This window comes from Pristiophorus japonicus, chromosome 23, assembly GCF_044704955.1.
Source record: "Pristiophorus japonicus isolate sPriJap1 chromosome 23, sPriJap1.hap1, whole genome shotgun sequence".
Taxonomy (NCBI): domain Eukaryota; kingdom Metazoa; phylum Chordata; class Chondrichthyes; family Pristiophoridae; genus Pristiophorus; species Pristiophorus japonicus.
Genome location: NC_091999.1, coordinates 46,321,828 through 46,349,230, shown reverse-complemented (window position 1 = coordinate 46,349,230; position 27,403 = coordinate 46,321,828). Strand labels below are relative to the sequence as shown.

Below are 27,403 nucleotides of genomic sequence, written 5' to 3'. Positions count from 1 at the left end.
ACCGTGGCTAGATAGGGAAATTAAGGATAGGGTTAAATCCAAAGAAGATGCATCTAAATTGGCCAGAAAAAACAGCAAACTTCATGACTGGGATAAATTTAGAATTCAGCAGAGGAGGATCAAGGGTTTAATTAGGAGGGGTGAAATAGAGTATGAGAGTAAGCTTGCAGAGAACATACAAGCTGACTGTAAAAGCTTCTGTAGATTCGTGAAGAGAAAAAGATTAGTGAAGACTAATGTAGATCCCTTGCAGTCAGAATCAGGTGACTTCATAATGTGGAACAAGGAAATGGCAGACGAACTGAACAAATACTATGGTTCTGTCTGTACTAAGGAAGACACGAAAAACCTCACGAAAATACTAGGGAACCGAGGGTCTAGCGAGAAGGGGGAGCTGAGGGAAATCCTTAATAGTCAGGAAATGGTGTGAGGGAATTGAAGGGACTGAAGGCCGATAAATCCCCATGGGCTGATAGTCTGCATCCCAGAGTACTGAAGGAAGTGGCCCTAGAAAATGTTGATGCATTGGTGGCCATTTTCCAATATCCCATTGACTCTGGTTCAGTTCCTAATGATTGGAGGGGAGTTAATGTAACCTCACTTTTTAAAAAAGGAAGGAGCGAGAAAACAGTGAATTATAGATCGGTTAGCCTGACATCGTTGGTGGGGACAATGCTGGAATCAATTATTAAAGATGTAATAGCAGCGCATTTGGAAAGCAGTGACAGGATGAATCGAATTCAGTGTGGATTTATGAAAGGAAAATCATGCTTGAGAGATCTTCGAGAGTTTTTTGAAGATGTAACTCGTAGAGTGGACAAGGGAGAACCAGTGGATGTGATGTATTTGGACTTTCAAGAGGCTTTTGACAACGTCCCACACAAGGGATTAGTGTCCAAAATTAAGGCACATGGTATTGGGGGTAATGCATTGACGTGAATAGAGAACTGGTTGGCAGACAGGAAGCAAAGAGTCAGAATAAACGAGTCCTTTTTAAAATGGCAAGCAGTGACTAGTGGGGTGTCACAGGGTTCAGTGCTGGTACCCGAGCTATTTACAATATACATTAATTGTTTAGACGAAGTAATTGAATGTAATATCTCCAAGTTTGCAGATGACACTAAGCTGAGTGGCAGTTGGAGCTGCGAGAAGGAAGCTAAGAGGCTGCAGGGGGACAGTGGCAGGTTCGGTGAATGGGCAAATGCATGTCAGATGAAGTATAATGGGGATAAATTTAAGGCTATCCACTTATGTAGCAAAAACAGGAAGGCAGATTATTATCTGAATGGTGACAGATCAGTAAAAGGGGAGGTGTAAAAAGATTTGGGTGTCATGGTTCATCAGTCATTGAAGATAGGCATGCAGGTAAAGTAGGCAGTAAAGAAAGCAAATGGTATGCTGGCCTTCATAGAGAGGGGATTTGAGTATAGGAGCAGTGAGGTCTTACTGCAGTTGAACAGGGACTAGGTGAGACCATATCTTGACTATTGTGTGCAGTGTTGGTCTCCTAATCTGAGGAAAAACGTTTTTGCTATTGACGGAGTGCAGCGAAGGTCCACCAGACGGATTCCCGGGATCGCAGGACTGACATAAGAGAAAAGATTGGATCGGCTCGGCTTATACTCACTGGAATTTAGAAGAATGAGGGGATCTCATAGAAACATAAAAATCTGACTGGACTGGACAGGTTAGATGCAGGAAGAATGTTCCAGATGTTGGGGAAGTCCATAACCAGGGGACACAGTATAAGGATAAGGGGTAGCCGGAAAGTGTGAGGTCATCCACCTTGGAAAAAAAAACAATAAAAGGGAATATTATTTGAATGGGGAGAAATTACAACATACTGCGGTGCAGAGGGACCTGTGGGTCCTCGTGCATGAATCCCAAAAAGTTAGTTTGCAGGTGCTGTAGGTAATCAGGAAGGCGAATGTAATGTTGGCCTTCATTGCGAGAGGGATGGAGTACAAAAGCAGGGAGGTCCTGCTCACACTGTATAGGGTATTGGTGAGGCAGCACCAGGAGTACTGCGAGCAGGTTTGGTCACCTTAATTAAGGAAGGTTATACTAGCTTTGAAGGGGGTACAGAGACGATTCACTAGGCTGATTCCAGAGATGAGGGGGTTAACCTATGATGATAGATTGAGTAGACTGGGTCTGTACTCGTTGGAGTTCAGAAGGATGAGGTGTGGTCTTATAGAAACATTTAAGACAATGAAACGGATAGACAAGATAGAGGCAGAGAGGTTGTATCCACTGGTCGGGGAGACTCAAACTAGGGGGCACAGCATCAAAATACTGGGGAGACAATTTAAAACTGAGTTGAGAGGGAATTTCTTCTCCCAGAGGGTTGTGAATCTGTGAAATTCCCTGCCCAAGGAAGCAGTTGAGGCTAGCTCATTGAATGTAGTCAAATCACAGATAGATAGATCTTTAACCAATAAGGGAATTAAGGGTTACGGGGAGCGAGCGGGTAAGTGGAGCTGAGTCAATGGCCAGATCAGCCATGATCTTGTTGAATGGTGGAGTAGGCTCGAGGGGCTAGATGGCCTACTCCTGTTCCTAATTCTTATGTTCTTATGTTCTTCTGAGATGAGAAGAACCTTTTTCCCAGTGAGTTGTGAACCTGTGGAATTATCTACCACAGAAAGTTTTGAATCCGATTCGTTGGACATATTGAAAATGGAGTGAGATGTGACTAAAGGGATTAAGGGATATGGAGAGAATGCAGGAATGGGGTACTGAAGTTGCATGATCAGCCATGATCATATTAAATGGAGCTGCAGGCTCAAAGAGGCGAATGGCCTACTCCTGCACCTCCTTTCTATGTTTCTACGCTTCGGTGTCAAATTATTCTCCAATAACGTTCCTATGAAGTGCCCTTGGACGATTTACTACGTTGAAGGCACGATATAAATCGAGGCTAATGTTGTAACTGTTGCCCAGGATGGTGTTGTGAGGTGATGACTCGCTTGTTGCCCACGTTACTTTTGTAGGGTGATGAAGAGCCTGTTGCCCAGGTTACTGTTGTGAGGAGATGAAGAGCCTGTTGCCTAGGTTATTTTTGTGAGGGGATGAAGAGCCTGTTGCCTAGGTTATTGTTGTGGGGATGAAGAGCCTGATGCCCAGGTTACTCCATCTCGCGGGCACTGGGACCTTGAAGGCCCGCCAACTTATTGTTCCTGGGCAAGGTGGTCGCGCATGTGCTGTGTCCCCGCCCTGTGCAAGACGGTGGCCAGTGACCCCGCTAAGCCGGGCCTGTCACCGCCGGGCATTCCCGGGGCCTCTGGGCTGTGATTGGAGCCTGAGGCCTACAACGAATGTGTGTGAGGCTCCCGAACCACACGTAGATCCACATCCTTCCCCGCCCCTACAATCTCCGACCGCCTCCGTGAAGCATCTGACACACTCAAACTCTGGGCAAACGCCGGAGCTGCAGGTTCTTGCTTGGGACTGAGGCCTAACCCGGGTGTTTAGAAAGCACCCCCGCCAGGTCCAGGCTCCCCTGAGCTGCCCGCCGCCTTCCCGTTCCGGAATCTTCTCTCCGCCTCCAGCCGATGGGCAGCCCATGGTCCAGGGGCATGTGACCAGAGCCCACGGCCTGATTGACAGTAGCTTCCATCCAATGGTGACTGAGATAGCCGGAACAGTGGGGGCCGAGTGTTACGCGCGCTGGAACGTGATGACATCATGACGTCAATGCAACTTGATTCTCCTGAGGGAGAGAGGCTGGAGGTCAAGGTTGATGACATTCTGTGCTGACCCTTGACCTCCCTTGCTCCCCAGTGCAGACCAGGAGAGGGTGCACATTCCAGCTGCTCACTGTTGGCGTGTCAGCTGACCCAGGCTGGGCTGCTGGTGGGCAGACTGCAGTTAACCTCACTGTCCTGAGCTCCTTCCACTGGTCACTGTCCACTCACCACAGCAGCAAAGGTCAAGTCTGCAAAGGGACTATGATGCCCCCAAGGTTGAATAGGCTGCCAACAATCGCTGCATACCCTCACACATTGGCCCTTTGGATGGGCACTGGAAGACAACCAGTGACTGTGGAACTGCTCACTGTAGGGGAATAGGAGGGTATGTTGATAGGGTGGGAGGAGGGTCGTGTGGCATTTAAACCCCGACGTGGACCAGTTCGGCCAAATGGCTTGTTTCTGAGCTGCATGTTCTATAAAATACCGTGAAAGGTCAAATCAAGGGTATCAGCAAAAACAAAACTAAACTTGTATTTATATAACGCCTTTAATGTGTAAAAAGTCCCAAGGAATTTTACAGAGTATTACAAGTGAAAAAACTTGACACCAAGCCACATAAGCAGATATTAGGACAGGTGAGCTTAAGCTTGGTCAAAGACATGAGTTTTAAGGAGCATCTTAAAGGAGGAATGAGAGGCGGAGAGGTTTAGTGAACGAGTTTTAGAGCTTGGGGCCAAGGCAACAGAAGTTTGGGCGATGATCTTCAGGGATGCTCAAGACGGTAGAATTAGAGGAGAGCAGATATCTCAGGGGTTGTGGGGCTGTGGAGCAGATTACAGAGATAGGGAGCAGCGAGGCCATGCAGGAATCTGATAACAAGCATGATCATTTTGAAATCGAGACATTGCTTAAACGGGAATTATGTAAGTCAGCGATGCTTCCCCAGCATGCGAGACACACACACCTTCCCTCGTTCACCTGGCCCTTGCTGGCTGCGATATTGCATCCTGCGCCCTCGCTTCCACTTGCTTCTGCAAGAATAAAAAACAAAAGGAAAAACATCAATGCTCTGTGAGAGGTCTTCCCTCCAGAGGTCAAACTATGCTTATCTGAATTAGATTTCCCATCCCGAATGCTTGAGCAGGAACTGCTATCTATTTAGCTCATCAATTTTATTTTCACAAAATCCTGTGTCCAGCCTTTGTGATTTAACAATACAAAAGCTATCTGCAATGCGTTTACAGCAAGTCCGTTATCTTCCCCCTCGAGCAGTCTGTCGTAGAAGATAACACATGACGCCAAATCATTCATTCCAAGCATTTGTTTTTAAAGTCTTAAGTTCAATTTTGTTACCATGCTGTGGCATTCAAGATTCATTACTGCATATAAGAAGCTGAACATTACTGGAGTTCTTCTCTTTTGTTCCAGCAAAGTTCAAGGTCGGTAACACCTTCAAGTTACTTCCATTTAAAACAACCCTCTTGGTAATCTTGCACCATTATCGTCATCTTCATAGGCAGTCCCTCGAAACGAGGATGATTTGCTTCCACGCCAAAAAGGAATGAGTTCACAGGTGTTTCAATGAAGGACCTAATATTCCGGATCCTGAACTACATGTTGAAGCGTGGAAGATGCCTGTGCGTGTAATAATTTATCTCTGTGCAATTAATTAGCAAATATTAAGAATGATGTGCTTTGCAGACACACACACACATATATACATACATGCATATATACATGCAGATATACATATATATATATATATATTTACATAAAGGGACAGGGACTCCCCTTTCGCTACCTCTTTATAGTAAAAGGGACAGTCCAGTTTATATTGTGTCGGAGGACTTTACGAACCGAGCTACCATTACCAGTCGTTCCCTTCTATACTGTGCAATGATTGTAAAGCTATATCAGTGACTTGAGCCATTCAAAAATGTCTCACTGTTTTTGATGATCCATTTTACTTGCTTGTCTACTTTGGAAAGAATTCAGAATTGTGCATTGTGATGAAGGTTTCATTTCCAGGTAGAGTCAAATTTGTTTCAAAATATTCTATTCCCTCCCTTCTCCAACTCCCCCCCCCCCCCAGCCCCCCCGCAAATGTTAGAACACTGCAGTACTGACTGGGAAGGTCCCAAGTTCGATCCTTGATCTGGGCTGTTAGCTGAGCTCAGCCAAGGCAGCAGTTCACAGGTTACCATGCTGTGGCATTCACAGTGGAAATCCTGCTGGCACTCACTGAATCGACTGACCGTGAGGCACTAGAGGTTAACTAATGTCTGTGGCATTGCAGCGAGCCAGATTCAGCACTTCCTGGAGATAATAAAGCTCAGGCGATTAAATGAAAGTTGATTTTAGACAGTAAATGTCTAGAATAAGGAATTTACAGTTTAGGAGGGACAGAAGGGGACAGAAAGATCTATAGATTCTAGAATTGTCTGTTCTGAATTTATATCCTGTACTTAAAGTAACAACGTTTGTAACCACCATTTATTTGCAGGGTATTAGGATCTGCAACTGGGAAACGCAATCCAGACATCGCGTTAAGATTTGACAGATTCGCCGGATTGCTCAGGATCATCTTATCATTAGCCTTTGTAAAAACACCAATCACAGCAGGGAGAAACAGGACACATGTTCTGTGTGTGGATGCTCCTCCGACCAATCGTTCAGCCTGTGAGACTCGGACGCCCACCTGACTCAACACTAAATGTGGGGACAGTGGGAATGGATGCTGTTGTGCGTGGAAAGTGATTCAATCGCTCATCTCACCAACTGACATTCGAGGAGTTAGATAACAGACTTTCTCCTGTGAATATAGAGCTGGGTTATTGGGCCGTGATGTGTTTACTTATTCATCTTGGTGACTCTAAACCTTTGCCAATTATTTCATGTGATCAGTTTACATGTACATATTTTAAAAAATACATTTGCTGAGTGGATTCAAATTTAAATTGAAACCAGGTTTGCAGGCGGGGTGCTCCATTCACACATCGAAGGTGAGAGAGATGCTGCGGGGCACACGCTAAGTCCAGTATTTGAAAGTGATTAACAGACTGGGAACTTGTCCCGGAGAGTAACCGATGGTATGAGAACTGTAATAATCCAGAGTTAGAAAGGAGAAAAGGCCCAAAATGGTGCAGTCAGTAAAAGGACATCAATTAGTCCCCTCTTGTCTTGGAGATATCAAATATCGACACACTGTGTTATTTGAAACATGAAAATATTAAACTCTAGCCCAGTTATAGGTTATTCATATCAACAGAAACAAACCCCAACTGATACAACAAACATGATTCAATCAGGATGCGATTACCAGCAGCAAAAACAATAGAATCCAACCCCTGCAGTCATTTGTGAACTCGCTGGTATCTCAGCAGGTGGGATGACTGAATGAATCCCTTCCCATACTCAGAAAAGGAAAACGGCCTTTCCCCGGTGTGAAGTCGCTGGTGTGTCAGCAGGTGGGATGACTGAGTGAATCCATTCCCACACTCAGAGCAGCTGTACGGCCTCTCCCCGATGTGACTGTGACTATGCATTTCCAGCTTACAAGATTGGGTTCAGTTCTGCATCCACTAGGCGCAGAGTGAGAATAAAATCAATGAGCTGCTGATTCTCTCCGCTGGACAATGGGTCGTTAATGCTGGCCCAATAGTGTGACCCGGGCTGGCCCAATAGGCTAAGCCTGGGCTGGTCCAATAGGTGAGCCGGGCTGGCCCAATAGGGTGAGACGGGCTGGCCCAATAGGGTGAGCTCAGGCTGGCCCAATAGGTGAGCCCGGGCTGGCCCAATCGTGTGAGCCGCGCGGGCGCAATAGTGTGAGCCAGGCTGGCCTAATAGGGCGTGCCCAGGCTGGCCCAATAGGTGAGCACGGCCTGGCCCAATAGTGTGAGCTGGGCTGGCCCAATAGGGTGAGCCCAGGCTGGCCCAATAGGTGAGTCCAGGCTGGCCCAATAGGTGAGCCGGGCTGGCCCAATAGGGTGAGACGGGCTGGCGCAATAGGGTGAGCCCAGGCTGGCACAATAGGTGAGTCCGGGCTGGTCCAATAGTGTGAGCCGCGCGGGCGCAATAGTGTGAGCCAGGCTGGCCTAATAGGGCGTGCTCAGGCTGGACCAATAGGTGAGTCCAGGCTGGCCCAATAGGTGAGCCGGGCTGGCCAAATATGGTGAGACGCGCTGGCCCAATAGGGTGAGACGGGGTGGCCCAATAGGGTGAGCTGGGCGGGCCCAATGGTGTGAGCCGGGCTGGCCTAATAGGGCGTGCCCAGGCTGGCCCAATAGGTGAGCCCGGTCTGGCCCAATAATGTGAGCCGGGCTGGCCCAATGAGGTGAGCCTGGGATGGCCCAGAGTCACCAGACAACAATCACCAGAACAACAAGGTTCCCTTTCAGGGGCCACTGACCTGGGCACAAACATGTGGTCCAATCAAACTGACAGACACCCTGAAGCCCCGCCCACCCACTGTCCCTGCCGTGTCGAAACTCCGAGTGGAACACTTGTTTTAGGAGGCTTGTATTGGGAATATGGACAGCAGAGTACACTCCATAACGCCTCATGGTTGACCTTGTCAAAGGCCTTGGTCATGTCAAAGAATGTTGAACCAAACCCTCAGTCCCTGACACCAAGTTCCTCCCATGTTATATAAACCAACCCTTGTCACTGACAACAAGTGGACTGGGAAAATATGATAGATGGTAAGACTGTAGAAATGCAATGGCAAACATTTAAGGAGATATTTCATAACTCTCAGAAAAGATTTATTCAAGTGAGAAATAAAAATGGTAAGAGAAGGATGAACCATCCCTGCCTAACTAAGGAAGTAAAGGATGGTATCAAATTGAAAAAAGGCATACAATGTTGCGAGCGACAGTGGAAGGCCTGAGGATTGGGAAATTTTTAGAAACAGCAAAGGACGACGAAAAAAATGATAAAGACAGTGAAGATAGCAGATGAGAGCAAATTAGCAAGGAATATGGAAACAGAAAATAAGAGCTTCCACCGGGATATAAAACGGAATCGAACAGCTGAAGTCAACGTTGGTCCCTTAGAAGATGAAACTGGAGAATTAATAATGGGAAACACGGAAATGGCAGAGACTTTAAAAAATAATTTTGAATCGGTCTTCATGTTAGAGGGCAACAAAAAACTTCCCAATCGTTGATAACCAAGGAGCTATTGCGGGGGGCAGGGGAGCGGGGGAGCAATCACTATCAGTAGAGATCAAGTACTAATCAAACTAATGGGACTAAAAACGGACAAGTCCCCTGGACTTGATGACATGCATTCTAGGGTCTGAAAAAAGTGGCTGCAGAGATAGTGGGTGCATCGGTTGTAATCTAACAAAATTCCCTAAATTCTGGCGAGGTCGCAGTGGACAGGAATACCGCAAATGTAACACCCCTAATTAAGAAAGGAGTGAGACAGAGAGCAGGAACCTATAGACCAGTTAGCCTACCATCTGTCAGTGGGACAATACTGGAGTCTATCATTAAGGAAAAGTAGCAGGACATTTAGAAAATCATATTGCAGTCAAGCAGAGTCAGCATGGTTTTATGAAAGAGAAATCATGTTGACAAATTTCCTGGAGTTGTTTGAGGATGTAACGAGCAGATTGAATAAAGGAGACCAGTTGATGTTGTATATTTGGATTTCCAGAAAGCATTCTATATGGTGCTACACAAAAGGCTATTGCACAAGTTCAGAGCTCATGGGGTTGGGGGTAATGTTTCACCGTGGATGGAGGATTGGCAAACTAACAGAAAACAGAGAGTCGGGATAAATGGATCATTTTCAGGTTGGCAAACTGTAACTAGTGAAGTGCCACAGGGATCAGTGCTGGGGCCTCAACTATTTACAATTTATATTAATGACTTGGATGAAGGGATCGAGTTTACCATAATCAAATTTGCTGATGATACAAAGAGGGTTGCGAAAGCAAGCTGTGAGTAGGACGCAAATAATCTACGAAAGGATATAGCCAGGCTCAGTGAGTGGGCAAAATCTGGCAGATGGACTGTAATATGTTAAAATGTCAGTTTATCCCCTTTGGTAGGACAAATAAAAAAGCTAATTATTATTTAAATGGGGAAGATTACAAAATGCTGTCGTACGGACGGATCTGGGGGTTCTTGTACATGAAATGCAAAAAGTGAGCATGCAGGTAGAGCAATAATCAGGAAAGCAAATGGTATGCCGGCCTTTATTGCAAGGGGGATGGAGTATAAAAGTAGGGGAGTCCTGCTACAAATGTACAGGGCGTTGGTAAGACCACAACTGGAGTACTGCACACAGTTTTGGTTTGGACTTGACTCCATTCCCATGCTAGGGGTTTTGCTGCACCAGATGGGGGATACCATTTGGGGACACTGATTCCCCACCAATTCACATTCCCCTTCTTTCTGGTGGATAATGGAGGGGCCGCTGTGTGTAATGTGCAAGTCAGTAAGCATTGTCAGCAAGCTCTTTCTAATTGGAGATTATATTCAATACAAACGTTTACATTATTGTAGATTGTGTATCAAAGATCAAGGTAGGATTGAAGTAAAAGTTCATTATTTTATTGTTGAGAGTTGCTGAATTAAGGTGAAAGATAACACACAGAGTTTTTAAATGGACACCGCTGCCCCGAGAACACAATCAGCAATATATCCAGAATATTAAGGTCCAGCCCAGTTTCAGGGTTATTATCAGCAGAAACAAACCCCAACTGTGAGAATGAACATGGTTCAGTCGAGATGTGATTAACAGCAGCAATAACAGCAGATTCTAACCCCTTGAGTCACTTGTGAACTCGCTGGTATGTCAGCAGGGTGGATGACTGAGTGAATCCCTTCCCACACTCTGAGCAGGTAAACAGCCTCTCCCCAGTGTGACCTCGCTGGTGTGTCAGCAAGTCGGATGACTGAGTGAATCCCTTCCCACACTCAGAGCAGGTGAATGGCCTCACCCCAGTGTGAACTGACTGGTGTGTCAGCAGGTGGGTTGACCGAGTGAATCGCTTCCCACACTCAGAGCAGGTGAACGTGTTCTCCCATGTGTGATCTCGCTGGTATTTCAACTGGTGGGATGATGCAATGAATCCCTTTGCACACAGAGAGCAAGTGAATGGCCTCTCCCCAATGTGACTACGTCGATGAATTTCCAGTTCTGACGGCGATCTGAGTCCCTTCCCACAGTCACCACATTTCCACGGTTTCTCCGTGGTGTGGGTGTCCTTGTGAATCTCCACGGTTGGTCGATCAGTTGAAGCCTAACCCATGTGCACAAAACGTTTACAGTTTCTCGGTGCTTTGTATGCTGCGATGTTTTCTTCAGGCTGTGTAACTGGTTAAAGCTCTTTCCACAGTCCGTGCACTGGAACACTCATTCGGGAGTGTGTGTCTCGGTGCCTTTCCAGTCAAACTGATGTTTGAAATCTTTTCCCACAGGCAAGACAGACAAACATTTCTCCTTCCACTTTGAAATGCCGATGATATTCAGCTCCTGATGCATCGAGTGACTCTGTCAGATCTTGACATGATGTTTGGTTTGTGTTTCCTGTCTCAAAATCTCCCCTTCTAATACGCTGTAAACGGGGATAACAAAACTCATCGCTGTCAGTACAGGACAGCAATTCAGGATAGACTCATCTAGTTTCCATGGAACATGCTTATCTCCCTTGTCCTTCCAAAGCTATAAATCCCTGTCCACACGTTGGCCCACCTGCTGTGCTGAAATCCAAATCAACACAAATTTCGAGACAGTTTCTACTCCGCTCCCAGTTTTCACTACCAATTTTGGTTGGGTTCAGGTTTCCACTCACTGGTTCCCCTCCTTCTCCTTCCCAGCATGTGCTGACACTGGCTGGGATCAGTTCTGCACTCACAGGTACACTTCCTTCTCCTAAACATGCTGACTCTGGCTGGGTTCAGTTCTACACTGACTGTTTCCCCTCCCCTAAATGTGCTGACTCTGGCTGGGTTCAGTTCTACACTCACTGGTTCCCCTCCCCTGAAGTTACTTTCTCTGTCTGGGTTCAGTTCCAGACACTGATATCATTCACTTTGTACCTGCACCAAGATGGCCGCACATTGCACTGTGCTACCAACTGAATCAAGATGGCGGAGCGCTGAATCTGCTTTCCTGCACCAAGATGCCCGCTGTTAGCCTGGGCCTGTGATTGGGAAAAAGCCCCGAAGCTGCAATCGCCGATATTCTGGTTACTATTCCGGGCTTGCGGCGGGTACCGGTTGTTAATGAAGCCTCCCTTACTCCCCGGTGGTCCATTATTCCCCTTCGTCCCACTGAAAAGGATACTTCTGTGGAGCCTGCCCGAAATGTGTCTCCTCCACGATTACACGCACCGCGCATACTCCAAACACAGCCAGGACCAGCACCCGCGCACTGAGCTCCTGCAGTCTGAGTGCGGCACATTCTCGCCTGCGGGGCATGCTGGGTACATAAGACCATGAGAAATAAGAGCAGGAGGGGGCCACCCGGCCCCCGGAGCCTGCTCCCTATTCAATAACATTGGACGGGAGAGTCTAGGGGGGACTTTACTCCATATCTAACCCGTGCTGTATTGCTGTGGGAGTATTTGATGCGACAGTATAGAGGGAGCTTTACTCTGTATCTAACCCGTGCTGTACCTGCCCTGGGTGTGTTTGATGGGACAGTGTAGAAGAAGCTCTAATCTGTATCTAACCAATGCAGTATCTGTCTGGAATGCTTGGGGCAGGGTTGAGGAAGATATACTCTGTATCTAACCTGCTTTGTACCTGCCCTAGCAATGTCTGTTGGGAGAGTGTTTGAGGGAGCTTTACTCTGTTTCTAAGCAAGGCAAATATATCCTTCCTTCGATAAGGCGACCAAAACTGTGCACAATTCCAGAGAGATTCGAGAGAGAATTACACTGTATCTACATTGTGATGTAGCTGTTCTAGGAGTGTTTATTTCGACAGTGTAGAGGGAGCTTTACTTAGTGTATAACCAATGCAGTACCTGCTCTGGGAGTGTTTGATCGAACAGTTTAGAGGGAGATTTACTTTATATGTAAAAAATGCTGTATCTGCAACGGAATGGCTGGGTCAGGGTAGAAGGAGATGTACTCCGTGTAACCTGTGCTGTACCTGTCCTGGGAGTGTTTGATGGGGCAGTGGAGAGTGAGTTCTACTCAGTATCTGACGCTGCTGTACCTGTCCTGCTAGTGTTTGATGGGACAGTGTAGAGGGAGCTTTACTCTGGATCTAACCACGTGCTGTACCTGCACTGGGAGTGTTTGATGGGACAGGGCAGAGTGACCTTTTCTCTGTATCTAACCCGTGCTGTACCTGCCCTGAGAATGTTTTGTGGCAGGGTTGAGGAAGATATACTCCATGTCTGACCTGTACTGCACCTGCCCTGGGACTGGTTAATGGCAAAGTGTAGAGGGAGCTTTTCGCTGTATCTAAACCATATTGTACCTGCCTTGGGAGTATTTTCGATATTGTAGTCTGAGATTTACTCTGTATCAACCCTGATAGTGTTTGGGACAGGATGGAGTGTGATTTACTCTGTATCTAACCCGTGCAATACTGGTAGTTCTGATATCAGTCGTAGTGAAAATGCTAAAATCTATTATTAAGCACGTAGTAAGTAATAACAGGATTGGGCAGAAGGAACACGGATTTATGAGAGGGAAATTGTACTTGACAAATCTGTTAGCATTTCTTGAGTTTGTCACTCGCAGGATGGACAAGGGCGAACCACGTGATGTGGTTTATTTAGATTTACAAAAGGCATTCAATGAGGTGCCACATAAGCGATTATTAAACAAAATTATCGCTCGTCAGATTAGGGGTAATATATGAAAAAGGATTGGTTAACGGTCAGAAAACAGAGTAGGAATAAACGGGCCATTTTCGGGTTGGCAGGCTGTAACTGGTGGGGTGCTGCAAGGATCGGTGCTTGGGCCCCAGCTATTCACAATCTACATCAATAATTTGGATGAGGTACCAAATGTAATATACGAAGTTTGCTGAGGCTACAAAGCTAGTTGGGAATGTAAGTGTGAGGAGGATGAAAAGAGGTTTCAAAGGGATAGAAACAGGCTCAGTGAGTGGGCAAGAACATGGTAAATGGAATATAATGTGAAGAAATGTTAAGTTAGACACTGATAGTAAAAATAGAAAGGCAGAGTAATTATTTTAAATGGTGAGTGATTGGGAAATGTTTGTGTTCAGAGGGACCTGGGTGTTCTTGTACACAAATTGCTAAAAGATTACACGCAATCAATTAAGAAAGCAAATGGTATATTGTCCTTTATTACAAAAAGATTTGAGTATAAGAGTAAAGACATTTTACTGCAATTATAAAGGGCACTGGTGAGACCACGCCTGGAGTATAGTGTGCAGTTTTGGTCTCCTTACGTAAGGAATGATAAACTTGCTATAGAGGGATTGCAATGAATGCTCGCCAGACTGATTTCTGGGATGGGGGGATTGTCCTATGAGAGATTGAGTAGACTAGGCCTATATTCGCTCTCGTACAGAAGAATGAGAGATAAGAGGCGAAACCCACATCCCATGAACAAATTTTTAAAAAGAGATGTGAGGTGTTTAAAATTGATCAAGGATACCAGCCAAATTATTAGAGACACTCCCTGTCCTTCAGGACCAGTGTCCAGGGGTTTATCTGATCGTCTTTGGATTAAATATTGTGATCATTGGGCTGAGCACCTCGTGCTATCATCAAACACTCTCCAGTCGGGCACAGCGTGGGTTAGATACAGAGTGAACCCATCGGTCGCTCCCCGACACAGATACTGAGGGACAAGGAGTGTCTGGGACAATCACATTTCGCACTCAGTAAGGTATAAGTTGATCCTGCACCTCTCCCTATTAATCCTGGGCTTCACACGGGTCAAATCCTGCTCCTGCTTCCCTTCCTGTAACAACACTGAGCTCAATCCAGACCAAAATGATCAGAGCACAGGGAGGTTGGTTGTTAGGCACTGCAATAATGTCATAAAGCAGGGCCTTTAAAGGAGGAGAACTGGGACATCCTGTCTCAACACACATCCCCCTGTTCATACTGAGAATCCCCGGGAAAGGCACAAGGCCCATAGTGTGGAACACAACCAAGGGGGAAAGAGGAGGAGAGCTGAGATATCCTGTCTCAACACACATCCCCCTGTTCATAATGAGAATCCCCGGCGAAGGCCCAAAGCCCAGAGCGTGGAACACAACCAAGGGGGAAAGAGGAGGAGAGAAGGTGAGGTAAATCAACGAGTGGGGACTGAGGGCCACCAAGCTTCAGTTTTAGAGCCTGTAGACTTCAGGAGGGATCAGCGAGTTCTGTAGTTTCAGGATCCAGGGAGAGAACAAGGAGCAGGTGGGGAGACTGGGATGGATTCCAGCAGAGTGAGGATGTAGGGGGAGGGAGATTGTGTTGGGCCGTGCATAAGGGGTGTGGGAGGGACAAGTGAGGAAAGGTTAGAGGAGCAATTACTGCAGCAGTGTCCATCAATAGTGAGAGAGAGAAGTGGGGGTCACAGTGGGCCCTGGACAGGCCGGTAAACTGTTTGTTTGCTGTGACCAGCTTTCCTTCTGTCACAAATAGCCTCCTGCAGCCCAGTGACAAAAACAGCCCATTAAACGCCCAATGTCCTTTCGTCTGGTGAGGTCTCCCTTTGTGAAACATGGGTTGTTGTTAAAGCTTCTCATTCTGACTCACTCACAGTGAGACAGTATCCGCTGTCCCTTTTAATCCATGGGCTTCATCTTTGCCGGTATTGGTAACATGCCCGGGATCACTAAACACAAAACCCAGTCTGTTAATCAATTTCAGCTACTTGACTTATTGTGTGCCTCAAAGCATCTCTCTCACCTTCAAAGTGTGAATAGAGCATCACGCCCGCAAAGCTAGTTTAAGTTTATTTCCACGCAGCAAATCTATTTAAGAAAAGTCTGTAGGTCGATGAGACACTGCTCAGGTGCCAGTGTGCTGCTGGTTTGCCCGGCATTTTGCCTGTAATGGAAAATAACTGAACATTTCTCCCATTGTTACCTTTGCTGTAATGAAATGTGTATTTTAATAAGCCTCACGTCCTTGCTCATGTCTGCTGCAATTGTGCAGAAAGAGGATGTGTGAACAGATGGTCTTTGTATTGAGATGTGAAACAAGGAAACGGTATCTGTGTGTGGCAGTGACACAGCCTTGTGGTCAGAGGCAGAACCATGCGCCGATATCCTTGTGCTTATGGTTTGAGCAGGGTTAGTTCATTAATGCTCAAGCTAAGAGGTGCCAGGCATTGGGAGCAGCGGCAGTAAATACAATCTAAATGCAAATTCCGATGTCGTTTATCTTCATTTATTCCTATTTTAATGGCTTTTGCTGAATGTGTCCCATGCCAAGTGCCAGGATATTGGATCAGGCCCACCCGAGAAAATGAGTTTGACACCCTGAGGTAGACAATGTCAACCGGATTCCCCCATCCACATCTTGACAACTTCTTTACAAACTCAAGCTAGTTTGTAAGACATGACCTTGTTTTCCGGAATACATGTTCAGTATCTCTAATGGTCCCTTCACTTTCCCCATGATGGAAAACAGCATCTCTCAGGATCCCTTCAAGTACCTTCCCAGTGATCGAGGTCACGTTGATGGGCCTTCAGTTCCCGAGCTCTGACTTGCGCCCAATTTGGAAAATGGGAACTACATGTGCTACCTTCCAATCTCAGGGAACAACCCATGACTCTACTGAGCTGTTGGAGATTTGGGAAAGGGGCTGGCAGAGCACCCGTCCCATCTCTTTAAACACCCTTGGGTGGATATCATCCACACCTTACACTGTCAAGATTAACCAGCACGGGTTGCTGTCAGTGAAGAGAGATGAGAAAGACCAAAGTGCCATTTGCCCCTCTCAGTATGACCCTGAAGGGCTGTGTCCATGCTGAAGTTCTTCCCCCATATGATCCTCCCCCCAGCTTGTCCTCTCTGAGCTCCAGCCAGGTGATGCTAAACACTCGGGTGGGAAAGAGAAAAAGCTACAGCAATGTGTTGAAAGCATAAGGAATTTATCTGTCTCCATCCCAAATATTAAACTCCAGTCCAGTTACAGGAGTTTTCATCAGCGGAAACAAACCCCAACTGTCAGAATGAACATGGTTCAGTCGGGTTGTGATTAACAGCAGCAAAAACAGCATAATCCAACCCCGACAATCATTTGTGAACTCGCTGGTGCCTCAACAGGTGGGATGACTGAGTGAATCCTTTCCCACACTCAGAGCAGGTGAACGGCCTCTGTCCAGTGTCAATTCACTGGTGCCTCAACAGATGGGATGACCGAGTGAATCCCTTCCCACACTCAGAGCAGGTGAATGGCCTCTCCCCAGTGTGAGCTCGCTCGTGCCTCAACAGGTGCGATGACTGAATGAATCCCTTCCCGCACTCAGAGCAGGTGAACGGCCTCTCCCCTGTGTGAATTCGCTCGTGTGCCAGCAGATTGGATGACTCATTGAATCCTTTCCCACACTCAGAGCAGCTGAACGGCCTCTCCCCAGTGTGAATTCGCTGGTGTGTCAGCAGGGTGGATGACTGAGTGAATCCCTTCCCACACAGGGAACAGGTGAACGGCCTCTCCCCAGTGTGAATTCGCTGATGTATCTGCAGTTTGGATGACTGAGTGAATCCCTCCTGACACTCGGAGCAGGTGAACGGCCTCTCCCCAGTGTGAACTCGCTGGTGTGTTTCCAGTTGGGACGGGTAGTTGAAACGTTTCCCACAGTCCCCACATTTACACAGTTTCTCCCCAGTGTGACTGCGCTTGTGTCTCTCCAGGTTGGATGATCGTCTGAAGCCTTGTCCACACACAGAGCATGTGTACACTTTCTCCCCGCTATGAACAGTTTTTTTTGTATCCATAGTTGCTGGATGATAATCCATTCCCGATGAATCGAGTGACTTCGTCAGATGTCAATGTGATGTTTGGTTTGAGCCTCCGGTCGATAAATCCTCCCATTTTAATACCCTGAAAAGTGAATTTCAGTCATGAAAAAGGGTGGATGAGAGAGAATCCACAAAAACACAAAGGCTCTTTGAGAAATTCAGCTTAATGAACTTGGTAATTTGTGGGGCCAGCACTCGAAATAGTAACCATGCAAACTGCCAGTTTGTGGTAAAACCCAACTGGTTTATCAATGTCCATCAGGAAAGGGAACCCACCTCCATTGACAGCCCCACATGGGGAATTGTTGGTCCCACTGGGCCCAGAAATACTGGGGGTGAAACCCAGCCGCTTCTCCTCCATCTCCACTCCAGCTCAAACAGATGCAACAAACAGACCCACACAGGAGGCCAGGTATCCAAAGCGTCTCTCTAACATTTGCAGCATAGTTGAGAGGCGATTTATTCTAAATTGTCCGAGATTTGTAGACTTCAGATTCTAGATTTTACATAAGAACATAAGAACATAAGAACAGAAGAATTAAGAACAGGAGTAGGCCATCTAGCCCCTCGAGCCTGCTCCGCCATTAAATAAGATCATGGCTGATCCGGCCGTGGACACATCTCCACTTAACCACCCTCTCCCCATAACCCTTAATTCCATAATTGGTTAAAAATCTATCTATCTGTGACTTGAATACATTCAATGAGCTAGCCTCAACTGCTTCCTTGGGCAGAGAATTCCATAGATTCACAACCCTCTGGGAGAAGAAATTCCTTCTCAAATCGGTTTTAAATTGGCTCCCCCGTATTTTGAGGCTGTGCCCCCGAGTTCGAGTCTCCGCTACCAGTGGAAACAAACCCTCTGCCTCTATCTTGTCTATCCCTTTCATGATTTTAAATGTTTCTATAAGATCACCCCTCATCATTCTGAACTCCAACGAGTAAAGACCCAGTGTACTCAAACTATCATCATAAGGTAACACCCTCATCTCCGGAATCAGCCTAGTGAATCGTTTCTGCACCCCCTTCAAAGCCAGTATATCCTTCCTTAAGTAAGGTGATCAAACTGCACGCAGTACTCCAGGTGCAGCCTTACCAATACCTAATACAGTTGCAGCAGGACCTCCCTGCTTTTGTACTCCATCCCTCACGCAATGAAGGCCAACATTCCGTTCGCCTTCCTGATTACCTGCTGCACCTGCAAACTAACTTTTTGGGATTCATAGCATGCACAAGGACCCCCAGGACCCTCTGCACCTCAGCATGTTGTAATTTCTCCCCATTCAAATAATATTCCCCTTTGCTGTTTTTTTTCCCAAGGTTGATGACCTCACACTTTCCGACATTGTATTCCATCTGCCAAACCTTAGGCCATTCGCTTAATCTATTCAAATCTCTTTGCAGCCTCTCTGAGTTCTCTACACAACCCGCTTTCCCACTAATCTTAGTGTCATCTGCAAATATTGTTACACTACACTCTGTCCCCTCTTCCAGGTCATCTATGCATATTGTAAACAGTTGTGGTCCCAGCACCGATCCCTGTTGCACACCACGAACCACCGATTTCCAACCCGAAAAGGACCCATTTATCCTGACTCTCTGCGTTCTGTTCGCCAGCCAATTCTCTATTCATGCTAATACATTTCCTTTGATGCCACATATCTCTATCTTGTGCAGTAACCTTTTGTGTGGCACCTTATCGAATGCCTTTTGGAAATCTAAATACACCACATCCATCGGTACACCTATATCCACCATGCTCGTTATATCCTCAAAGAATTCCAGTAAATTAGTTAATCATGATTTCCCCTTCATGAATCCATGCTGCGTCTGCTTGATTGCACTATTCCTGTCTAGATATCCCGCTTATTTCTTCCTTAATGATTTTGCTTTGTACTGGAATCCAGGTCAGCGATTGGAGCATGGGCAGAACCATCGAAACGGCCCAGGTACAGCAGGCGATGCCGCAAGCAGCAGAGGAGTGGTGAAGTCGGGGTGGAGTAGCGCCGGGAGATCGGGCCTGAGAGATTGCGGCCCACAAGAGGCGAGAGTTCGGGGCTGAGAGATTGGGGCCAAGGAGAGACAAGAGTTCGGAATGGAGAGATTGGGGCCAAGGAGAAGCGAGAATTTGGGGAGGAGAGATTGGAGCCAAGGAGAGGCGACAGTTCGGGGAGGAGATATTGGGGCCAAGGAGAGGCTTGAGTTCAGGGCATAGAGATTGGCGCCCACAAGCGGCGAGAGTTCTGGGTGGCGACATTGGGCCCCATGAGAGGCGAGACTTCGGGCGGAGAGATTGGGGCCCACGAAAGGCGAGAGTTCGGGGCGGAGAGATTGGGCCCCACGAGAGATGAGAGTTTGGGGCGGAGAGATTGGGGCCACAAGAGGTGTGAGTTCGGGGCCCGGAATCGGCAAGGGTCCAGGGACAGCATGGGCCAGACTGCAATGCGATCTAAGGGCATTACAAATATGTGCACCAGGTCTGTGCAGCAGAGATTGGTCTCCAGTCGTCTTGGTTAACCTTTGCCACTGGACCAAGACCTCACTCTGTTTAGCCCGTGTGGTGGCTGGTGTGCAACGGTTACCCACGTTAAAAGAATCCACACACAAGCTTCTTCCACACTTTAATATGTAGTTCTGGACCTGGAATATCAGGTCTCATCGTGAAACATCTGTGAACTCATACGTTTTGGTGTGGAAGTGGGTCATCATCGATTCAAGGGACTGCCTAATTCTATACTGTACAGGAGGCCAGGGATTGACTTCCGCTTTCAGTGCCCACCCTGATACGGAGCAGCTGGGAATTGCGGGACATGCTCTATAAACGCAAGTATTTGTTTTCGTGGTGTGGGGGAGGCACTGCCCCCGGGGTGTGCTGGTGCCGGGCCCGGAGGCTTTGACACGCAGGCTGAGAGCCGCATTCGGTGTTGCCCGGGACCTGAGAGCCACACTCGGTGTTGCCCGGGGCCTGAGAGCTGCAATCGGTGTTGCCCGGGGCCTGAGAGCCACTCTCGGTGTTGACCTGGGTCTGAAAGCCGCACTCAGTGATACATGAGGCCTGGTGCATGGGGCCTGGGAGCCACACTCGGTGCTGCCCGGGACTGAGAGTCACACTCGGTGTTGCTTGGCGCCTGAGAGCCACACTTGGTGATGCTAATGCCGTGCTCGCTCCAATCAGTTCCCGGGAGCCTCACCGCACAGGGGCGTGCTCTCCAGGGACCAGCTCTACCCAAGTTGCCCCGCTGCTGATGGAGATAGGGCGTATTCCGACGGGCGGAGCACTCTGGGTAAGATCATCCGCCATTGTCACCGAGCGGACGGCACAGGAGGCCATGCAGCCCATCCTGTTGCAACAGCTCTTTGGTGGAGCTGTTCAATGAGTCTCACTCCTCTGCTCTTTACTCATTGCTAGATATATTTTTCCCAGCAACTATTTATCCAATTCCCTGTGAAATGTTACAATTCAATCTGCTTACACCACCATTTCAGACAGTGCAATCTGGATCATAACAATTCGCTGAGTAACAAATGACCCCACATCTGATCTCTCGTTATTTTGCCAATCATCGGAAGTCTGACTCCTTTGGTTACCGACCGTAATGCCACTGGAAAAACTTTCTCCATATTTACTCTATCTAAATCGTTCATAATTTTGTACACCTCCATCAAATCTCCTTTTACCATTTCCTGCTCTGTGGAGAAAACTTCACCAGGCTCTCTACATCACGGAAGTCTCATCTCCCTGGCACCATTCCTTATGCAACTTCTCTAAAAGCTTGCCATCATTACGAAAGTTTGGAGCCCAAACTTGAAAACAATTCTCCAGCTGAGGTTTAACCAGTGTTTTATAAATGTTTAGCAAATTAAACATCAAATGCTGATATTTCTCTGATGGGGTTTAAAGGGCGAGGTCCATCTAGTCAGTTGGATGTGTCAATGAGACTGTGAACCTAAAGAAGCGCATTTAGAGTGGAGAGCCAGGACATGCTGTGTAAACGGGCGCAAACACTCCTGCACAGCCCACACATCACTTGTTTCCCATTTGGCATGAAAGTAATGTGTTAATTGCAACAATTCATTTGATTTCATTTCAAATAGTTTAGGATAGAAACTGAATCATGTTTCTATGATTTTTCCCCAACTCAGATTCAAGGCCTCAATCTCAAAACCTGAGACTGTACATTGGAACTCCAATCCTGGGACTGTACATGGGGATTCTAACCCTGGGAGAGTACTTGGACATTCGAACACTGGGAGAGTAAGTGGGGATTCTAACCCCGGAACCATACATGGGGATTCTAACCTCGGCACTGTAAATGGGGATTCTAACCCTGGGACTGTACATGGGGATTTTATCCCTGGGCGAGTATGTGGGCATTCTAACCCTGGGAGAGTACATGGGGAATCTAACCCTGGGACTGTACATGGGGATTCTAACGCTGGCATTGTACCTGGGGATTCTAACACTGCGAATGTAAAGAGGGATTCTAACCCTGGGATTGTACATGGGGATTCTGACCCTGGGACTGTACATGGCGTCCAGGCATTCGGGCCCCCTTCAGAAATGACTGAACCTCTACTTCCCCGCAGTGCTCCAGGTGTGGTCTAGCCAGGGCTTTGTGCAGCTGCAGTGGGATGGCAGCACCCATGGAACAGTTCGAAAGCAGGTAGCTTACTACTGACTTTAATTTTAAACGTTTAATCAACTTGGGAAAACTTTTAAAACTTCAAGAGAAACTTTTAAACAACTTGGGGAAACTTTTAAAAACTCTGGAGAAAATTTTAAATAACTTGGGAAACCTTTTTTAAAACTCCTGGAGAAACTTTTAAAAGTTCTGAAGAAACTTTTAAAGAAAGTGGAGGAACCTTTAAGAATAATTTTCTTTTAAAAATGTTTTATTAAGCAATTGAATACTGTTCCCCAATCTAAATAGAAAATAGTTTTGAGTGTTTTATTAGCATCATTTTCAGCCATTTGAAACCAGGTGACTCACGACGACGCCCAGCAAGCAGGTGTGCCTCTGACCCGGCGAGCGCGCCCTCACCCGGCCCCTCCTGGAGCGGGCCTACATCCCTCGAGCGGCTGGTTTTCGTCCCTCCAGCAGCGGGCCTATATGTCTCTCCTCGTCGATGGCTGGACCTCCCCTTCCCCACTGGTGGCCTGGCTATGATTCTTTCACCATCCTACTCCTTGCTGACCTCCCACTTGGAACTCCAGCAGACAACTGACTTCCTAATGCCTGCCCGCAACCAAGCCTCAGACCACTTACCAACAAGTGTGCTACTCAGCACCGAGCTTGCAGGCCAACATTTCGCCTTAGGCAATTAGGCTCATATAGAAGTGACTGGTCTCCAGTCGTCTTGGATCCCTTGCCACTGGACCAAGACCTTGCTCAGCTATTCAGCCCCACGTTAATAGAACTCACACACAGGCATCTTTCACTCCGTTAACATGAAGTTCGGGACCTGAAACGTCAGGACTCCCATTGGGCAACTCCAAAAGCAACAGGCCAGAATGCCGCACCACCATAGTTGCCCGGAAACTTAGAAGCTTTGATATCGACATCGCCACCCTAAGCGAGATCCAGCAGGCAGGGGAAGGCCAGCTAAGGAACAAGATGGAGGTTACACCTTTTTCTGGGAAAGAAAACCAGAGGAAGAACGTCACCTTCATAAAGTCGGCTTCGCCATCAAAATGAGCTGGTCGACAGCCGCAAAGATACTCCCTGTGGGGCTAACGAACGCCTCTTGACGCTTCAACTCACACTATCCTGGAACCAATGCGCCACAGTCATCGGTGCGTATGCCCCAACACTGGATGCAATGGATGAGACCAAAGAGGGTTTTTATTCCAACCTCGAAACATCCCTGTCCTGTGTCGCCACAGGTGACCAACTGATCCTCCTCGGTGACTTCAATGCCAGGGTCGGCAAAGAAACAGCCCTCTGGGGATGCGTGATTGGCAGTGAGGGGGTAGGGAAAGCCAACTCCAGCAGTATTCTACTCCTGCCAAAATATCTAGAACATGAACTTCTCATCACCAACAACTTGTTCCGCCAGAAGGAAAAATACAAGGCATCGTGTCAACACCCTTGCTCCAAATGCTGGCACCTGCTCGACTATGTCATCGTCCGAGCCAGGGATCGCAAGGGTGTGCACATCACCCACGTCATGACAGGAGCTGACGACTTTTGGCCGGACGACCGCCTGATTCATCATCGACATTTACCCCAAAGTGCAGGGGACAGCAGAAGCAGTGCCACAAGAAAGTCAATGCCGGGGCACTTAAAGACCCAGCTAAGACAGCCCTATACAGCCAACGCTTCACAGCTAACCTGACGTGCCTTGATGACGCTGAGATGCTGAATGCCCACAGTTCTTGGTCTGCCCTCCAGGCCTCATAACCAGTGCCTGTGAAGAGACACTTGGTCATTCAACCAGAACACACGAGGACTGGTTTGATCAGAATGATCAGAGATCCAAGAATTTATATTTCTGAGGCTCAAGCAACAACCCAACTCAGGAGCAGCAAAGCAACACTACAGGCGGCTCAAAGCTGAGGTCCAACAAAAAACCTGGCACCTAAAGAACAGGTAGTGGATGGAGAAAGCACAGGAGATACAATAACTGGCCAACAGCCATGATGTGCGAGGATTCTTCATATCAGTCAAGGCCACCTACGGTTCAAACTCCCAAGGCCCCACCTGACTGCTGGCCAAGAATGGGGAAACACTCATCAAGGGCACCGATTTTGTCAAGGCCCGCTGGAAGGAGCACTTCGAAGATCTCCTCAATCGAGATTCTGAATTTGACTTGAGCGTTCTCGACTCCATCCCACAGCATGCGTCCCGCCCCCACTTCAGTGAAACACCAACGTTGCATGAGGTAGGAAAAGCCATAAGACAGCTCAAGAACAACAAGGCTACGGAAGCGGATGGAATCCCGACTGAGGCGCTAAAGCATGGCGGAGATGTGCTGTTGGCATGGATACATGACCTCATCGCTCTCATCTGGAGGGAGGAGAGCATGACGGGAGATCACAGAGATGCAGTGATCGTGACCATCTTGAGAAAAAGGGGGGCAATTCCAACTGCAGCAACTACAGAGGGATCTCACTGCTAATCAGCCACTGGGAAAGTTTTTGCTCGAGCCCTCTTCAACTGACTTCTCCCTGTGGCCGAGGAGCTCCTCCTGGAGTCACAGTGCCCCACGGGGCACTTCGGACATGATCTTTGCAGCGCGACAGCTGCAGGAAAAATGCAGGGACTAGCGCCAGTCGTGATACATAGGCTTTTTCAGCCTTACAAAGGGATTTGACACTGTGAACCATGAGGCTCTATGGAGCGTCCTCCTCCATTTTGGACGCCCTCAAAAATGTGTCAACATCCTTCACCTGCTCCATGATGACATGCAGGTGATAATCCTTACCAACGGATCCATTACAGATCCAATCCATGTCCGGACCAGGGTCAAACAGGGCTGCGTCATTGCTCCCACCCTCTTCTCAATCTTCCTCGTTGCCATGCTCTACCTCACAGTCAACAAATTCCCTGCTGGAGTGGAACCAAACTACAGAACCAGCGGGAAGCTGTTTAACCTTCGCCGCCTCCGGGACAATATCCAAGATAACCCCAACCACTATCATTGAGCTACAGTACGTGGACAATGCCTGTGTCTGCGCACATTCTGAGGCTGAACTCCAGGATATAGTCGACGTATTTACTGAGGAACACGAAAGCATGGGCCTTACGCTAAATATCCGTAAGACAAAGATCCTCCACCAGCCAGTACTCAACGTTTGCCATCCAGTCATCAAGATCCACGGGCAGCCCTCGACAACATGGACCATTTCCCATACCGCGGGAGCGTCTTATCAACAAAAGCAGACATTGATGAGTAGATTCAACACCACCTCCAGTGCGGCAGTGCAGCCTTCAGCCGGCGGAGGAAAAGAGTGCTCAAAGACCAGGCCCTCAAAGCTACCATCAAGCTCATGGTCTCCAGGGCTGTAGTAATACCCACCATCCTGAATGGCTCAGAGGCACGGACCATGTACAGGAGACACCTCAAGTCGTTGGAGATATATCACCAATGATGTCTCCACAAGATCCTACAAATCCCCTGGAATGACAGGCGCACCAACATCAGTGTGCTCGTCTAGGCTAACATCCCCAGCATTGAAGCACTGACCACACACGATCAGCTCCGCTGGGCAGGCCACACAGTTTGCATGCCAGACATGAGACTCCCGAAGCAAATGCTATTTGTGGAGGTTCTTCCTGGCAAACAAGCCAAACGTGGGCAGCAGAAACGTTACAAGGACACCCTCAAAGCCTCCCTGATAAAGTGCGACATCCCCACTGACACCTGGGATTCCCTGGCCAAAGACCGCACTAAGCGGAGGAAGTGCATCCGGGAGGGCGCTTGAGTCTCAATGCAGAGAGCATGCAGAAAACAAGCGCAGGCAGTGGAAAGAGTGCAGCAAACGAGTCCCACCCACCCCTTCCCTCAACGACTATCTGTCCCACCTGTGCAAGAATCTGTGGCTCTCGTATTCGACTGTACAGCCGCCAATAAACTCAGTTCAGGAGTGGAAGTAAGTATTCCTCGATTCCGAGGGACTGCCTATGATAATGATGAGATGGGGTTTCTAACCCTGGGACTGAACATGGGGATTCTAACCCAAGGAGTGAATATTTCTGGGCCTTCTCTGTTCCAATTATGCAGGACTTAAACCATAAGGTCGGTACTAAGCATCGCCTTCAGGGGAGATGGTGAGAAATTCGATGTGTGGAGAGTGAGAATAAAATATCTGAGAACCTCCTTTACCCACTGGGACCCGGTTGGAAACAGACACTGACATCGCTCACTTTGTTCCTGAACCAAGATGGTCGCGCATGCGCGGTGCGACTCACCGAATCAACATGGCGGAGCACTGAGCCCGCCTTCCTGCACGAAGATGGCCGCCGTTAGCCTGGGCCTGTGACCGGGAGAAAAATCCGAAGCTGCAAACGCCGATATTCCGGTTTTCATTCCGGGCTGGCGGCGGGCACCGCTGGTTTGTGAAGCTTCCCCCGCCATCCGCTGGTCCATTGCTCCCCTCCATCCGCTCAAATTGAGCGCTTCTGCGGAGGGCATGTTACCCATTTCTCCTTCGCCACTACATTCGCCACTCATGCTCCAAACCCAGCCAAGACACGCGCCTGCGCACTGAACTCCTGCAGTCTGGGTTCGGCATTTTCTTGCTCGTGGTGCATACTGGGTAAATACGCCGCCATTCCCATACTGCGTTGGTGAATTGAACAGGATTTACTGGGATTGCATTGGGCATTGAACCATATTCATTCTGGCAGTTATTGTTTGTTTGCTGATCTTAATAACCCCTATATCTGCGCTGGAGATTAATGTTCTATATTAATGTCCTGTGATAGTTTGAACTGGTGCTCTCCTCTCTCTATCCTGTGACACTTGGAGCTGGGGCTCTCCACTCTCTCGTCCTGTGACAGTTGTAGCTGGTGCTCTCCACTCTCTCTCCTGCGACAGTAGGAGCTGGTGCTCTCCACTCTCCCGTTGGTGTAGGAGGGAGGGCTTTAGTTTCCTGAACAATTGGGACCGCTTCTGGGGAAGGTGGGACCTGTGCAAGTCGGGACAGGATACACCTCAACAGCGACGGGACCAATGTTCTCGCGCGTGGTTTTGAAAGTACAGTTGGGAGGGCTTTAAATTAGCTTGGCAGGGGGATGGGTACCCAGGAGAGGTCTCTGAGCTAGCTGGAGTGGGTGAGAGCTCAGATGAACAGAACC

The 27,403-nt window shown here is 47.9% G+C and overlaps 1 pseudogene; it reads right to left on the bottom strand.

The window, feature by feature from the left end:
* Positions 1-10,509: 10,509 nt before the first annotated feature.
* On the bottom strand, positions 10,510-17,600 carry LOC139235517 (zinc finger protein 432-like; annotated as a pseudogene).
* Between the last annotated feature and the right edge of the window lie 9,803 nt (positions 17,601-27,403).